This window comes from Psammomys obesus, unplaced genomic scaffold (assembly GCF_907164565.1).
Source record: "Psammomys obesus unplaced genomic scaffold, mPsaObe1.curated_primary_1811, whole genome shotgun sequence".
NCBI lineage: Eukaryota > Metazoa > Chordata > Mammalia > Rodentia > Muridae > Psammomys > Psammomys obesus.
This window is the reverse complement of record NW_026596147.1, coordinates 1739527-1753849: the sequence shown is the minus strand read 5'-3', so window position 1 is coordinate 1753849 and position 14323 is coordinate 1739527. Positions and strand designations below refer to the sequence as shown.

Below are 14323 nucleotides of genomic sequence, written 5' to 3'. Positions count from 1 at the left end.
ACAAGAAAAAAAGGAAAGAAAAGGAGAAGAAAAGGAAAGAAAAGAAGAAGAAAATACCCTCACAAACTTGCCTATAAGTCAATGTGATAGAGGCATTTCCTCAATGAGGTTTCTTTTTTCACTTGACTCTAACTTGCATCAAGCCAATAACAGCAAAAACCTGATCAGCACACATGTTATAACGTCAGTAGGTTTGTGATCATTATCTACAGACACTTATTCAATTTTTTGACTTAGATGCACTTAAGTATGAGACTCAGAAACCCCTTGTGGACCCCACATTGAGGATGCAGCCTCAGTATCCCCGTGACACCGATAGTCCGCATCAAAATGTTCAGATATGTCAGAAATGACATAATAGTGAGATGGGAGCATATAAGTCATGGAACTGAGAAGGCATTTCATATATATGGAGACAGAGACAGGCGAGGGGCTGGGGAAGAGAGAGGAGAGACTCAGCCAGCAGCCAGTCACATCAGCAGAGGCTGAAATGTCCTGAGGACAACCTTACTCCTAGCTTCTGAGTTTACTCGTGCAGTCACACAGCCAATGGAAATATATCAAAATTAATATTAAGCCCCTGAGGCTACTCATTCACTCCAAGATTTCCTTTTAAAGGCAGCATTTTGTTGTTCGTTTTAAACAGACATAAATCTTAGTATGTTTTCTGAAAAATTAAATAGGCATATTTCCCGTGAGAATCGCTACTTGTTTGTGTGGGAAAATGATACAAAGGAGTTTATCGGCAACAAGATTGTGCCTGCTCATCAGAAAGGCAATCTTTTTAACTGAGTGCATATTCTAATCCTCCTGTATGAATTATATGGATAAGATCTTTGAAGTATTATCCGAGAGGCAATCTTGACTAAATGGAAGCTGACAGTGCTCTTTTATCCAGATTCAAAGTGCCCAGACTGGGAGGAGCATATAGAATCCCGCTTTATAATATGACTCAGTGGGTGCAGTCATTCAGTGTCAGATAAAGCCACCCAGAGCAGCAGAAAGTACATGAGTACAAGTTGCTTCGACAGCCATACGCTAACTTTTCCTTTGCTGTGCGCGTATACACGCGTGTGCTTGGTAAGGTTCGGTTTGACAGGCTATCTCATATCACTTTATATTTAGGAAAGACTGACAGTAATATCTTGTGTTTGTATCTTACCTACGTGTGAGCATCTTCACACTCCTGTGTGACCCCTGTCACCGGTGGGTGACACCTTGTTATTTGAGACAAAGTCTCTCACTGAATCTGGAACACACTGACTTGGCTATATTGGCTGGCCAAGGAAGCTCTGGGGACACGGCTGGCTCCATGTTACCTCACTGGGGTAGCACATGTGCTACCCATGTCAGCTTTTTGTGTCACGTCAGAGGTTCTGAACCCGGGTCCCTGCGCTTGCATGGCAAACGCGTTACCTACTGAGCCATCTCCTCAGCATCCAAGACTGGCAGTGCTATGTAAAGGGGTAGAAAGTAGTTTTGCAAATGCATGCTGCCGATCTCTAAGGCTCGGCTTCTTGTACCCCGTGTAACACCAGTAGGTTTCATCGTTGTGGCACACTTTGGAAGTACCTACTTGTCACACAGAATATAACATTACCATACAAAAAACTGATTGAGATTTCAATGATCCACTCACGGTAGCGGTGTTGAGAGGGCGCAGAAACAGTAAGATGAGGGCCTAGTGGAATTAATGTGGTTATAGGAGCTCCGCTCTCAGAGAGGACTGATGCAGTTTCCAAAAGTCCCAGCTTTCCTCACGAGATAAGCACAGGCTGTAGTGAGCAATTTGGCCTTTTTAACCCATTTTTTTTTTTTTTTGTTTTGTTTTGTTTTCTCTTTCCTGGTCCTTCCAGTATGTGGTGACATAGGCAGTAAGTAGGTTCTTTCCAGATGACTACATCCTGTCATTTGATCTACAGTCATGAGGCATAAAACCCCTTTTTCTTCTAAAAAGCTTTGTCTCAGAGAGGGGGAGATGGCTCATTATAAGAGTACTTGCTGCTCTTGCAGTGGACCTGAGTTCGGTTTCCAGAATCCATGTCAAGCAACTCAAAATCATCGGTGATTCCAGCTTTATAAAATCAAATGACCTCTTCTGACATCTGCATTGCATATCACACACACACACACACACACACACACACACACACACAACCCACATGCGAGTGCGCTCCCCCACACAAATAATAAAAACAATTAAAACGCGTGGTCTCAGATATTTTGACTGTGGGTGAGAGAAAAAGACAGACAGACACAGAGACAGAGATAAAGAGAGAGGGTAAGCATTTAAAATGGGTCTCTAAGATGTGTGAATTTCCTATCTCTTGAACCCACAGTACGGCAGCATTCAAGTCATGGCCAGGAATGAAAAGAGAAGATAAAAGGGAAAAAGATCCAATATTCCTTTCGAGTCTGTGACCTGAGAGCCCTCCCACTAGGCCCAGTCTTTTGAAGTACCTGCCACTTCTCAGTAACATCACAGAATAAGCCTTAACACCTAACACTCCAGCTCCACAACAGCGGTGAGAAAGTGTGTTTCATTGGCAAGAGCAAGCCTCTTGGTAAATATCTGCAGAATAAAGACTTCCCTGCATGCACCAGAAACTTTTACCTTCGTGGAAACCAGGGCTTTACTCTTCTTATTGGTGTGAGAAGCTGAATGTAGCAATGGTAAAGATACAGATTGAGATGTTTTTCTTACATGAAATTAATAGCTGTGCAGAGAAACACTTAAAGAAATGCTCAGTGTCCATAGTATCAGGGAGATGCAAGTCAAAACGACCCTGAGATTTCACCTTACACCCATCAAATGGCTAAGATCAAAAATTCAAGTGACAACACATGCTGGAGAGGATGTGGAGAAAGGGGAACCCTCCTCCATTGCTGGTAGGAATGTAAACTTGTTCAACTACTTTGGAAATCAATCTAGCACTTTCTCAGACAATTAGTATAGTGCTACCTCAAGATCCAGCTTTACCACTCCTAGGCATATATCCAAAATATGTTCAACTATACAACAAGGACATTTGCTCAGACGTGTTGGTAGCAGGATTATTTGTAATAGTCAGAACCTGGAAACAACCCAGATGTCCCTCAACAGAGGAATGGATACAGAAATGATGGTACATTTACACAATGGAATAGTAATCAGCAATTAAAAACAAAGAAATCATGAAATTTGCAGGCAAATGGTGGGAACTAGAAAAGATCATCCTGAGTGAGGTATCCCAGAAACAGAAAGACACACAGGGTCTTTCTCACTTATAAGTGGATAGTAGACATATAATATAGGATAAACCTACAAAAATCTGTGCACCTAAAGAAGCTGAGCTAGAAGGAGGATCCTAGGTAAGATGAGCAATCCTCAGAAAGGCAAATGGGACAGATATTGGAAGAAGGAGAAAATAGGAAAAAGGACAGGAGCCTACCACAGAGGGCCTCTGAAAGACTCTACCCTGAAGTGTATCAAAGCAAATATTTAGACTCATAAACAAACTTTGGGCAGAGTGCAGGGAATCTTAGAAAAGAAGGGGGAGTTAGTAAGACCTGGAGAGGTCAGGTGCTCCACAAGGAGAGCAACACAACCAAAATATCTGGGCTCAGGGATCTTTTCTGAGACTGATACTCCAATCAAGGCCATTCATTGATATAACTTAGAACCCCTGCTCAGATGTAGACCATGGCAGCTCAGTATCCAAGTGGGTACCCTAGTAAGGGGAACAGGGACTGTCTCTGACATGAACTAAGTGGCTAGCTCTTTGACAGCCTCCCCCTGATGGGGGAGCAGTCTTCCCAGGCCATAAAGGAGGACAATTCAGCCAGTTCTGATGAGATCTGATAAGCTAGGGTCAGATGGAAGAGGAGGAGGACCTCCCCTATCTGTGGTCTTGGAGAGCGGCATAGGAGGAGATGAGGGAGAAAGGGTGGAAGTGGGAGGGGATAAAGGAGAGGTTACAGCTGGGATACAAAGTGAATAAATTGGAACTAATATAAAAATAAAATTTAATTAAAAAAGAAAAAAATAAATGTCTCATGTGATAATAGTAACACTTTTGCTGTATTGAAAGAGAAATGAAAGGCACTAAATCTCAAGGAGAAAAATTATAATAAAGACAACAGAAGGAATTCATAAAGTGAATCTTTAAAAGAAACAGAAAAAGGAAACAAAACCCAAGATGTGCCCTTAAAGACTTTTTAATTGATTAAACATTGGGCAAAATTATTAGGAGAAGTAAAAGAAAACAGAAAAGAGAGGAAGGTGGAGAAATGAAATTACCTATAAATGAATTAAAAATATTGATTTCAAGGAAGCATGGAAAGGTGCAATGTACACAAATAGTTACTTCAACAATTTTAGGAAAATAACATATAGACAACATTAGAAGTTCCAAAAAGATGAAGGTGATAAGGATCTAAAGAACACAATGACTGAAATGAAGAATACAGTGGAGTTGCAATCATAGACCAAATGAAGCACAACATAAAAGCACACTCAGAGGCAGGCTGTGTGAACGGCCTCATCAGAAAGGCAAGCAGTAATCAGAGAAGAAGGCCTATGGAATTATGTAACATTATCAAATAAATCAATATGTGCATACGCAAGTCTCTAAAGGGTAAAGTGAGAAATGAAGGGAGGGAAGATGATTAAAAGGAACATGACATGAAGAGATGGTCATAGGCATCAATCATTGATTTGGCAATTTGTACCTGATTCAGTAGAAATATTGCTTTCCAAGATTATTTTGACTTAAAAGCAAAAAATAAACAAGCCCCAGGCAGGGATGACCTTCAGGGACTCATTGTAAATTTCACCCTAACACAGGGACTGAAACCTGAACAGAAAAATCTGTGCTAGGAAAACTACAATAATCTCCTCTTCTTAGGATGAACGGAAACTGCCTAACCAGATGTGATCTTGGTGAGTGTGCAAGTACACACTCAATGCATGCACACACATCCACACACACAGGCATGCACACACGCACACAGACATGTGCATTCACACGTATGCACCCACTCACATCCACACACACACACATTCACGCATGCATCACACACACACGCAAGCACAGAAGCGTGCGTATGTGTACACAGATGCACATACACACACAGAATGCACACAGGCACACATGTACACACACACACACGCGCGCGCGCGCACACACACATGCACATGCATGCACAGACACGCAAACAGGAGCATGCACACACATACACACACACACTCATGTGGATGGGTGCATCTGGCGATGGCAATGCATGTCTGCTTCCAGGGACTTGCCTGTCTCTACCCCCTATCTTGCAGTGTTAGGATTACTGGTACACCAATGTACCCAGCCTTTTACATGGGTTCTCAGGATCTGAACGTGGGTCCTCACACTTGGAAGGCAAATGCTTGCCAATGCTTGCAAATCTCAGATATAATCTTGAAGCTTTAGCCAATAGAAAGAGAAATGATGAGGGGCACCCATTTCTTTAAAGCTTTATATTTGTCAGTAATAGAGGACAGTTCACATCAGATAGTATAACGATAGATTGCTACATCAAAAATACATATAAACTGATTTCATATTTTATTTAGAAATGTCCTGTTAAATAGAACTAGAAACGAATGTTAGATAACATATTATAAGAAAATAATTAAAAGATTCCAAAATGTAGAGAAGAAAAAGACATTTGTGTGTAAATAACGAAAAGGCCTCTACAAAGGTTAAAATTTTAAATGTTTAAATTAAGACATCTTATAACAAAATTGACAAAAGACTATTCTGAAGCTAATAATCCAAGATAAGCAGTAAGATTTTGTCTCTATCGAAAGAGGGAGAAAACAGGGAACAGGGAAGAAACCTACCACAGAGGGCCTCTGAAAGACTCTACCTGGCAGGGTATCAAAGCAGATGCTGAGACTCATAGCCAAACTTTGGGCAGAGTGCTGGGAATCTTACAAAAGAAGGAGGAGATAGAAAGACCTGGAGGGGACAGGAGCTCCACAAGGAGAGAAAAAAAATCTGTGCACAGGGATCTTTTCTGAGACTGATACTCCAACCAAGGACCATGCATGGAGATAACCTAGAACCCCTGAACAGATGTAGCCCATGGCAACTCTGTGTTCAAATGTGTTCCCTAGTAAGGGAAACAAGGACTGTCTCTGACATGAACTGAGTGGCTGGCTCTTTGATTACCCCCCCCCCCGAGGTGGGAGTAATCTTATCAGGCCACAGAGGAAGACAATGCAGCCAGTCCTGATGAGACTTGGTAGGCTAGGATCAGATGGAATGGGAGGAGGACCTCCCCTATCAGTGGACTGGAGGAGGGGCATGGGTGGAAAAAAGAGAGGGAGGGTGGAGTTGGGAGGGATGAGGGAGGAGACTACAATTGGGATATAAAACAAATAAATTGTAATTAATAAAAAAATAAGTGTTTTTAAAAAAGAAAGAAACACAATCCCCCAAAAGATTTTGTGTCTAAAAGAACTAGAAAACAGAGAAGAAACTAAGCCTAAAATTAGAAGAGGGAAAAATGCATATACATAAAACAAAGCAGGAAAAAAAAAGAGGAGGAAGAAAAGAATCAATAAAACTAAGAGTTATTTTATTTTTAAGATAATACATAAAGTCTTAGCTAAATTAAGGGATGAAAATGAGATGATTAAAAATCATAAATGAAAAAGAAGACATTATAACAGATGTTTAAAGCATCAAAAAGGATCAGTGATAACATTACAGCACCCAAAACTCCAGACCTACCTGTCATCCTAGTAATGAAAGTCAGGGCTTCTGTCATGACCCACTGAAACTTGGCCCGAGGCTGCCCCAGGTATGCTGCAGATCTGTGGATCAACGCTTTCTCAGCCAGTGTACAACATGCAGGAGTGGCATCTATCTAATTTCAGAGAGAAAAATAAGACTGGTAAAAAGCAGACACAGAGAACAGACTAAGAGGGGCAGGGCCAGTATTAGCAATGAGTCACCTTTAGGATAGCGCACAATTGTGGCCGGAATCTGCAATTTAGGTATTAGAACGTACGCTCATATCAGTGTCTCTTTGTTAATTAAAATTATTAGTTCTTAAAGAATGATCAGTTTGTCCACTGATTACTGATATTCTTTCACTATGGGCATACCTATTGATAGTAATTTGTATAGTTAATTGCAGGGGAGTGCTGGGATTAAAGCCCATGTGGTCCAACCAACAGTCTAACAAAAAAGAACCAACATCACAGCCCTAGAAAACTTAGTATTTTTTTTAACTTGTATAGATTATTTGTGAGTTTCACATTATGCAGCCAACTCCCGCTCATCTCTCCATCCTCTCATATTGCCCTTTGTCCTTGCAACCCCTTCCCCCAAAATATAAGATACACACACAGACACACACACACACCATCACCACCACCACCAACAAGAACAAACAAAGCATAGAAAATATCTCATTGTAGAAGCTGTAGTATGTCACAGTGTGTCCCATCCATTTGCACTTGCAAATGTTCCTTGCAGAGTCATTGATCTGGTTCAAGGTCCTGTTACACCATCAATATTGGATTCTCATTGGTACTCCTCCCAGTTATCCTGTTGTTGGCCTGTGTCATGGAGATCTTACAGCTTTGGAACGTGAGGCCCGCTCACCCAAGTGCTGCAGCCTGTGAGGGGCTGGGCCAGCTCTCCTCTCACACCCTCAAGGATGGTTCACCCATGCCCTCGCCATTAAGGCAAGGTGCAGGGCCTTCTCTCCTGAGTGCTATAGCTGAAAAGGGCAGGGATAACTCCCCTGCTCTCATGCCCTCAGGGCCAGCTCTCCCAACTATGGCAGGTGGAGTATGTGTATTGGTGGGGGGGGGGAGGGCATCATTCCCACACCCATGCCACATCATGGCAGGCAGACAAATAATGTGGTCTGCTCTTCGGTGCTTTCGTCCTCAGGGCTGTCTCACCTGCACCCCTACTGCAAGGGTCAGCTCTGATGTGCTGAGGTGAGGTGCAGGGATAGTTCTCCCAAGCTCATGGTCCTATAGGTAGATTTCCCGACTGACAGAGGTGGCAAGAGGTGGGGTAGGGCATCATCTGTGTACCTGTGCCAACCCATAGAAGACAAGTATCTGGGTCAACTCTCTCACACTCAAGCCCTCTGGGCAAGCTCACTCATAGCTCCCATCATCAGGACCAGCGCCACCGTACTACCTGGGTGAGGCACAGGGCTCGATCTTCAGAGTGCTGCTAATGGTGAGAAATGAGGCCCAGTTCTCCAGAGTGCCATATCCAGTGAGGAACAGGAAGAGTTCTGAATAGTCCCTGGACATCCAAGTGGTTCCTGGGGAGCTTCCCTGACGATGGATAGCCCCATATTCTCTAGTGGTAATATAAGCCATGGACATTGACAGCGACCCCTGCCACTCTGTAGTCACAAACTCAGACATGAACCTCAGTGGCCGCTTAGCTTGGACTTCACCATGGCCCCAGGTTGCAGGGTTAGCCAGTCATAATGAGCTACCCCTCTCTACCCTCGTCTCCAATTCAGTCTTTCTTCATAATGCTCAAGCTGCTCCACTTTTCTTCCCCTCCCATCTAAACACCACATCCTTGCACATTGTGGTGGCTCCAGCCATGGGCTGACCATGCAGCTGGCAGGCCCCTGGGAGACCTCCTCCACGCACACTGTGGTATCTTGGCAAGCCGGTGCCTATGGGCCTGCCTGTGCCATGCACAGGAGGGCAGGTCTTTGGCAGTTCCATCTGCAGGCCTCTGTCTTTCTCCTTCCATGCTGGGTTTGGTTTGATTTGATTTGATATTTTTGAGTCCTAGGCATAAAACAGCTTTAGCCATGAAGCCAGGCATCAAGGTAGGATGAACAAAGGACGGCCATCTGCTCCTCCCCTAACTTATATAAGAACACCCCCATCGATTCAATAGGGGTGAAGCTTCCAGTTGAGCAAAGCTCTATTTCTGCATGTCATTGATATAAGTTGTATCTTCAGCAACAGGGCCTTACCATTATCATAGAGAGTAGCCAATAGCCTCAACAATAGCCTGTGATGTTCTGGGGGAGTCTATGGCTCCCCCTTGTCTGAATAACTAAAAAAAAAACAAAACAAAACAAAAAACAAAAAACTGTAGCCTATTCCTGGCATTGGAGGTTTTTCTTGGTGGCATAAGCTATCTAGTAGGGGCTTGGTCTCCCCCATTATGTTGTAACTCCATTTAAGTCCCCTTTATGTATGTGTATATTTTAGAAAGCTTCTCCAAGAGTAGGCTTCCATATGGCTTTTCAAAAGGCCTTCAGTGTTAGTCACATTCATGATGCTGGAAGGTGCTATGCACACTACTGGATAAGAAAAGTAATCATTAATATTATCTAGCTACAAAACCTATAGCAGCAAATTGCATATGAGATATACTGGTGCGACAATGGCACACGTTTTAGGAGTAACCAATGACTTTCTGATTGGACCTAACGCCCATTCTATGAGATGAAACACTTGCATTTGGCATTACTAAAGAGGTAAAAAAAACCTGTGGCTAGATATATAATGGGCCTAGGAGGAAAAGTAATAATATTCTTACTCTGCTAAATAAACATAACAAAATGTCTACTGATCACATATTGTTATACTCATAGATCAGTGTCTGTCACTGAGGTGTCTTCTTGCGGAAGATGGAAATTAATACAGAGACCCACAGCTGAGAAATGTACAGAAAGTGAGAAACACTGGAGCATTCAACACTCAGTGGGATGTGTTTATCAAACAACTTTCCTCAAAGCTCAGGGATCTATGTAGAAGAGGAGGTGGATAGATTGCAAGGAGGCGACTCCAAGCAAACAGTGTCTTTCAGACACAGCAGTACTTAAACATAATATGAACTCGCAGAGACTGCAACAGTGTGCATCATACTTGCAAAAGTTCAAACCAGGCTGGACCAGAAAGTCCCTACAACACATAATTAAAACACTAAATGTACACAACAACAATAACAAAAGTGTATTAAAAGTTGCAAAGTAAAAACATGAAGTAAGAGATAAAGGCAGACCCTTAAAATAAAATGCGGCTCTTCATTGAAGACTCTGAAATCCTGGAAGGGCCTGAAGAGAGGTTCTATAAACACTGAGAGACCATCAAGGTATCACCCACCATCCCAAAGTTGTACTAAAGAGCTATAATTTTTTTTAAAAAGGTGCCTATCAAACTAGATAGCATGTAAAAGAATGTAAATAAAACCATGTTAACCATAACAATAAAATAAAATAAAATAAACACTGGTCATTGATAGCTCTCAATATCAATAGTCTCACTTCCTTCACTAAAAGGACACAGACTTACAGAATATATGTGCAAACAGGATCCATCTTTCTAGTGCATTCAAGAAATATATTTCTACACCAGGAATAGACATCTCCTCAGGCTAAAGGACGAGAAAAGGTATTCCTAGCAAGTGGATCCAAGAAATAAGGATGTGCAGCCATTTTAATACCAAACAAAAATAGACTTCAAACTAAAATGAAGTATAAGAGATGATGAAGGACACTGCATACTCATTAAAGAAAAAAATGTAAATATTCAGTGCAATCACCACCAAAATCCCAACACAATGCTTCAGATAAATTGAAAAAAAAAATCAGCTTCACATGGGAACAGAAAACACTTGGGATAGCTTAAATTCTGAATAACAAAATAATTATAGAAAATATTACCATTGCATAATTCAAGTCGTACTGTGGAGCTAGAGTAAAAATAAAAAAGTGGAGGGTGGGATCGGGAGGGGAGGGTGGGATCCCCCTTATGGGGGAATACAAAATGAATGAAGTCTAATTAATAGTAAAAAAAATAAAAAAATAAAAAAGAAAACCCTAAAACATTTATGAAACAACTGGGGATAAAGTCCAGATTTTTCAAAATTTTTCCTGATCATTTATATTTATATAATTGATTTAATTGAGCTGGATTTTAAAAACATATCTTTTGGGTCTCTCTCAACTTTCTACTTAATATTTTCATAAAAATTCTCTTTTTTCTTATTTGTATTTTGTAAATTTACCAAATGTTTAATTAAATTGTATGATTATAATAAAAAAAAGTGGTGGTGGTCAAACTAGATGATATGTAGAAGAATGCAAATACAATCATATTTATCATCCTGCACTCAACTCCAAGTGGATCAAGAACCTTCACATAAGTCCAGATACCTTCGATCTGATAGAAGAGAGAGTTGGAGACTAGTCTTGAACTCATGGGGATAAGAAAGGACTTTTTGAATAGAGCACCGTTAGTGTAGGCACTAAGATCAACAATTAAAAAATTGGACCTCATGAAATTGAAAATCTTCTGTATAGCCTAAGATACCACCACTAAAGCACACTGACAGGCCACACAATGGGAAAAAATATTTACCAATTACACATCTAATAGAAGATTAGTATTAAAATACATAACTAAAATATGGACATAAAAAAACCCAACCCAATTGAAAAATGGGGTACAGAACTAAACAAAGAGTTCTCAAAAGATGAAACACTAATGGCTAAGAAACACTTAAAGAAATGTTCAACATTCTTAGTCATTAGGGAAATGGAAATTTAAACTACTTTGAGATTTCATGTTATCCCAATCACGATGACTAAAATCAATAAAACAAGTGACAGCTCATGCTGAGGACTGAAGGCATGTCATGTGCGGAATAGGTAATACTTATTCCTTGCTGGTGGGAATGCAAACTTGTACAGCCACTATGGAAATCAGTTTGATGGCTCCCAAGGAAGCTGGAATTAGATCTTAAAGATCCAACTATACCACTTCTGGGCATATACACAAAGCACTCCACATCCTACTACAGAGATACTGTTTTGTTTGTTTGTTTGTTTTTGAGAAGGAGTTTCTTTGTATAGCCTTGGCTGTCCTGGACACACTTTGTAGACCAGGCTGGCCTCAAACTCACAGATATCTTCCTGCCTCTGCCTCCCTGAGTGCTGGGATTAAAGGCATGTGCCACAATGCCCGGTTCACAGATACTTTCTAATCCATGTCCATTGTTGCTTTAGTCATAATAGCTAGAAATTGGAAACAGCCTAGATGTCCATCAGCTGATGATGGCTAATAAAAACTTAGTACACTTAAATGTTATTTAGCTGAAAGTATGGTATGTTCAAGTAAATGGATAGAGCTAAAAAAAAAAACAAAAAACAAAAAAACATACTGAGTGAGGAAACCCAGACAGTAACAAATACTGTATATTATCTTTTATGTATGGATGATCCTTTTTATGTCTTCAATATGGATGCTACTATCAGAATAACCACAGAGTCCAGTAACCTAATGAGAGAGTAAAGGGGAGGAGAGGATCTCTGAAAAAAGAATAACAAAATTTATTATTATGGATATATAGAGATGAAACTAGAATAGGATGGTCAAATAGGCAAGGAGTGGAAGAGAGGGGTAAAAAGGGAATATGGACAGGGATAAGTAATGCTAAAGGACATTTGAAAAACCATATAGAAACCTACTACTGTAGAAACTTCCTAAAATATATACATATGAAAGGAGTTTAAATTGTTTTACCAAATATGAGGGCAGTCAATGCCCCATCTAGATAACACCATCATATGCCACTAAGCAATACCTCCAGTGGTAGGAATGAGTTACATCATCTTGACTTTTTGGCCCAAGAGGCCCATGAAACACTACCAAGGGTATTGTTACTTTCCACAAACTTATGGCAGGGCCCTATTGGAGAAGAAAGCACTTATCTATGTCACCTAAGACGGAAAAATCAACCATGTGCCTAGTTAGAAGTTTCACCTCAATGACTAATTTTTGTAGTACTGGAATATCCTCCGCATGCTACTGGAGGTGAAAGGCAATCATCTCTTAACTATCAAACAAACAGAAACCTACCTGCAGGATATACTGGCGCAACTGTGGTGCAAATGTTATAGGAGAAAACAGCCACTTTATGACTTGATTTAAGGCCCACTCTATAAGACGGAACCTGTATCTGGCAATGGTAAAGTGGCCAAGAATCAGAATCTAGATATGTCACGGGCCTAGGGATAAACGTAATGCTATTACTTTGTTAAAGGAACATAATAATAACAAGACTACTAATGACATATTATATAACCAAGGATCAATGCTGCATTCAGGCCTATCAGAGTCACTTCTTCTTATAGGAGATGATAACTAACACAGAAACACACAATTGAACAATGCATAGACTAAGAGACTTAAGAACACTCCTTTTGTCCAGTGGTGGTAGCATGCCTTTAATCCCAGCACTTTTGAGGCAGAGGCAGGCAGATCCTGGTGAGTTTGACCTGGTTTACAGAGAAAGTTCCAGGATTACGAAAGCTACAAGAGAAACACTGTTGAGGGAGACATAGAGACAGAGAGATAGACACACACACACACACACACACACACACACACACACACAAACACAGAGAGAGAGAGAGAGAGAGAGAGAGAGAGAGACTTCTTAGGTAAATCATACCTAAATGAGATCACTTCATTAAAGCCTTCCTCTCAAGCTTGGATATCTATATAGAAGAGTTAGAAAGATTTTAAGAGCCAGAGGGGATATACGACTTCAAGGACAGAGTGTCTTCTAGACATAACAGGACTGATACATACATGAATTCATAGAAACTAGCAGCAAGAACAAGGCCTACAAATATTCAATTTATACAGCTTTGCAGAATTAAGGGTGAAGTAACATGGGCTACCACTGTTCAACAAGAATGTATCTGAAATTGATATACACTGGCAGATAAAAAGTTAGTTTTCTCTAATAAAATCTTACTGTTTATGTTACCTTCAGGCAGACCCAATGCTCAAGAACAGTTGGCCAACACAAATCAAATTAAATGGCATTTTTGTAGGGTTAAAAAAATTATTTTGCTTTATTTTTTGTTTGAACAATTTTTGTCTCATTGAGCATTTGCTTATTTTGATTTTCATTTCTGTGGGAGGGGGGCTTTATCTGTCTGTATGTTAAAAGAGAGAAAGAAAAATCATAAATTTAGGTAGGTAGGGAGCTGGGAAAAACTGGCAGGAGTTGGGGGAAGGGAAAATATGATCAAAATATATCATGAATTTTTCAATTAAAAATGACAAATTAAGCTGGGAACAGTGGTACATACCTGTAATCCCAAAACTTAGAAAGGCAAAGGCAGGCAAATCTTTGTGAGTTTGAGACCATCTTGACTTACAAAATGAGTCAAGAATAGCCAAAGCTACACAGAGAAACACTGTCTCAAAAAACATGAAGTATGAAGCTGTAAAATTGCTGGGAGTGAAGAACATTAGTTATGTACTAGGATCCAGAGATTTATTAAA

At 40.6% G+C, this 14323-nt stretch overlaps 1 pseudogene; it reads right to left on the bottom strand.

Moving 5' to 3' along the window:
* Positions 1 to 2500: 2500 nt before the first annotated feature.
* The window catches only part of LOC129666448 (disintegrin and metalloproteinase domain-containing protein 25-like), a 91397-nt pseudogene continuing 79574 nt past the window's right edge, over positions 2501 to 14323 (bottom strand).